General features: G+C 51.4%; 1 pseudogene; it reads left to right on the top strand.

The window, feature by feature from the left end:
• Positions 1–2106: 2106 nt before the first annotated feature.
• Positions 2107–3639, top strand: LOC138998604 (F-box only protein 31 pseudogene; annotated as a pseudogene).
• Positions 3640–3989: the final 350 nt, after the last annotated feature.

Raw genomic sequence — 3989 nt, 5'->3', positions numbered from 1 at the left:
GTGGACCGGCTTACGGCGGGTTCCCCCTTTTTTATTTTTTGAATGATGGCGCATGTGGGTCAGTGGCCACCTCTCGGATTGGGTTGTTTGGGACTCAGAGGGGGACTGGCAGGCGGTGATAGTGAGCATAGCTGTGAGCATGGTGGATGGAGTGCACAAGGAGCCTTGTTCCTCTAGAAGGTTGCTGGCCTCTTCAGTCAAGGGATTTCAGCTGTCCTCAAGTCAGTGGTTTGGTTGTCCTTGTTGATCTGGCTAGTGGGTAGCGTCATTGGTGACAGGCTTCCCAAAGCGTCAGCGAGTTGAAGGGCTACATCAAAGGGTCCACAGGGCTGTGCTTGATGGTGGTGTCAGTGTCCGGGGAGGAGTCAGCTGTGCCCTTTGGGTCGGCCAATATGGATGATACTGGGAAGGAGGAGGAGACGGAGGGTGGTGTGACATAAGGTCGGATTAGACAGTCTGGAATCCACACAGGTGAGTCTGCATCCTGTGGAAATATACAAGCATCTCCTCTCCCCCAGGTTAAAATTACATCAGGTCTCTTCCAGGCTCCTGTAAGTAAGTCTTTCCATTTGACGAAATATGTGAGTTTCTGCTAAATGAAAGTTTCTTTTGCTGATTTACTCAGAGTCCTCGGACTTGGCTGAGACAGTAGCTTCCACTTCTTGCTTTTCTACCATCAGTTGGGCCTCAGTTGTTAACACTTGGAGTGGGGGAAACGAGTTAAGTCGGCTCGCGTGAATTGCGCGTACTCCGCGGGAGCCGTCTTAACTCGGTTCATATAGATTTGCGGTGGAGTGCGGGAAACGTGTAAACTCGGGCCGATTGTAACTGCGTATTACCAAATATTTGTTTGTTTGCCGTTCACAAAGATACCTACCTGCGTATGCGAACCGTTTCATACCCATTGGGGTAATAGGTATCATAAAAATCCCTGATTTTGCGCGGGAAACCTAAATAATTGCCCGCGCCATCTTATATTTTGGCGGGAAATTCACCCCACACCGGAGTGTTAACTTCTTCAGCTGATCCTATGTTGGCACTTCAGTCCCTTGCATAGCCTTCCTTTTCTTCTTTTTTCCGCTTTTCTGTCATAGGGGCAACTCTAAGTCTTTGGAACGATGGGACAAGGAGCTTCTCTGGGTCCATCTGGTGACGCACATAATGCATTTACTTAATCCACAGGAGTGGGGCTCCTTGTGCGCCCCATCCACTATGTTTGTGGCTGTGCTCACTGTCATTGCTTGCCGGTCTTCTTCTGAGTCTTGACTGGCCCAGTCTGGGGGGTGGCTGCTGATTTGCATGCGCTATCATTTGGGGAATAAAAAGGGAGGAATTTGCCGTTGGCCGGTCCGTCCTTGCTGCTTGACACAGTCGCTGTAGGAGGGAGGCATCCTCACAACATATGTTTCGGGGGACCTGGCGTATGTGGCATACTGTTCTTGATATGTTTGCTCACCTTCTTGGTGCTATGTGTTTTAACCAAGGTCACCTCTCCAAGAAAGGTTGTTTCTCCAGGTAGGGATTTTCCCCTGAAGTTAGGGAGGAGATAAAACCCCTTAACTAAGTGCCAGGCGGGTAGTTAATCACTTTAACTACAAACAATCATGCTTAAGCTACATAATCTTTACTCCCTGGAATGGAGATAAGAAATGCCCTAACCTTTGGAATAGAAATTGATAGGATTAAAATCAACTGGTATAAATACAGATGTAACAAGACAATAAACACCAGAACTTCACTGGAGATCTTAGCCAGAACTTGGCTGGAGATCCTAACCAGATCCTGGCTAGAGACCTGGCTAGGGTGCTGATCAACTGAACACTCTCTCCATGTCATTCCTTCTTCGAGGACTCCATCCACTTCTTTGGGAACCCCTGGACCTGCTGGGGTTGGACTCCAACAGGACAGGGAGGGGGCACTGGGAAAGGGAGGCGACAGTTATTGGGTATGGGTTTCTTTTGGAAGTATTGCTAAGGTTCTACAATTGGCTCCTCTGAGCGGGCGTGACTAGGCCCTGGGGGCGTGACTCTCTGGGTGGGACTAGCCAGCTTAAAGCCAGGCTGAGGCTCTGAAGCCCACATTGTGGTGGCTATTACTCCTGGAGACATGGAGGAGTGCGTTTGCCTCTGGGTCATCGGATCTTTGCAGGGATGTTGGTGTCCTCAGAAGCACCAGCGCACAGCTGAGAGTACAGGGGCCGATGGCAAGCGGTGTTGTCAGGAGTGCCAGGGCCCAGCTGAGAGGGCAGCAGCCTATGACAAGACGGCCCCGGCCCCTGCAGAAAAGCACATCGAGGCTGACAGGGCAGTGGGGTGCTGTGCTAGGAGTGGAGGAATGGCTAATCCCATGCCGCCCTCGCCGCCTCCACATGGCTTACTGCAGGACCTGCCAGTGGAGATGCTGGTGGAGATCTTCGCCTTGCTCCCAGGCACCGATCTGCCCAACCTGGCCCTGGCCTGCACCAAATTCCACCACATCCTGCAAACGGACAGCATCTGGAGACAGCGCTGCCGCGAGGAGTTTGGCCTTTGTGAAAACTTGCAGAATCTGGACACAATAAGTATGTCTTATCGAGAAGTCTATGCGAAGCTGTTCCACCCATACAGACACATTTTGGGATTGTGGCAGCTAGATACTGAGGACTATAGAACACTGCTGAATGTCGTGGTGGACGGCTTATGCATTCCTGGTTGGACATATGGGCCTTGTCTTAACACCCACATTGATGGCCCAATGCAATTCAAGCCTGCGTTCAGAATTCGCCTGACAGAGAGCAAATCAGCCACGGTGGAGTGCTTGGAAGGCCACCACAGCAGGCCCCACAACCGCCATATCCAGATTCAGAAGGACAGGTTCACCACCCAGTGCAACAAAACAGACCACCTTAAGGATGTACCAAGGCGGCTTATGGACGAATGGGGGCGGGTGCTGGTGCAGGAGGACAGACAGCAGTATGACTGCCTGACCTACTGCCGCCTCTACCTCCTGCCGAGCCACCCTGATGACCTCATCAGGCCAGGCTTCTTCCAAGCCAACTGCAATGCCTACGGCCTATTGATTGCCATGCTCAGCTTCCATGGGAAGTATGCCAGGGTCACGAAGGTCACGGGAGACTCCAACCCCAGTTTGGAGACCCACCTCATGTGCTGCATCCAGCTGCCAGATGGCGAGATGTTCAGCAACTTCAACAAGCTATCCTGCGTGGTCCAGGAGAATGACAAGCAGGTGATTCGGGAGCAGCAGCAACAGCAAGACGGGACTGAGGAAAGCGAGGGCCATGGCTGGCAGAGCCCTGCCCAGCAAAGTGTCAGAGAGTCCAGGGCTGCAGCTTCGGAGGAGCAGCCTGTTCCATTTTTTCTGCCTGTGGGGGTGCTCTCAAGAGACCAGAACTACCCCCTAACCTGCAGGATGTGTTTCTATGCCATGGACACTGTTACTTTTACTGTTACCTTACGTGGCTTCGCCTACACCGGGGGCTTCCCTGGAGTCTTCATCCTGTTCGATGAGAACCACTTCGGGTTTATCTGGCAGGATGTGAATTACTTCATCCTGTTCAGCAGAGTCCAGAATACCTTCCAGAATGTGGAGGCACCATCCCCGCAAGCCTTCCTGGAGATGCTCAAGAATATTCAGTCCTGACCCCCTGGGTAGAACAGCTTGGATGAACTTTGAAGATTTGACCTTCTGACCTGGTTACCCACTGTTGTTTGTTTTTTTAATCCTCAGCCAAGGATATTTTCCCATTGGTGTTTAGAGAGAGTGGGGAGAGAGGGAAAGACAGAAATATCAATGGGAGAGAAGCACATCAGTTGGTTGCCTCCTGCCCAAGCACGGACCAGGGCCAGGCTGGGTAGGAGCCAGCAACTGAGGTAGAAATAAACCTTAGACCAGGGGTCTCAACCTTCCTAATGCTGCGACCCTTTAATACAGTTCCTGATATTGTGGTGACCCCCAATTTCATTGTTACAAATTGAACATAATTAAAGCAT

This window comes from Myotis yumanensis, unplaced genomic scaffold, assembly GCF_028538775.1.
Source record: "Myotis yumanensis isolate MYYU_CA2020_CCGP unplaced genomic scaffold, mMyoYum1.0.hap1 SCAF_20, whole genome shotgun sequence".
Lineage (NCBI taxonomy): Eukaryota > Metazoa > Chordata > Mammalia > Chiroptera > Vespertilionidae > Myotis > Myotis yumanensis.
Note: the sequence above shows the minus strand (reverse complement) of the source record. Positions and strands in the feature narration are given on the sequence as shown.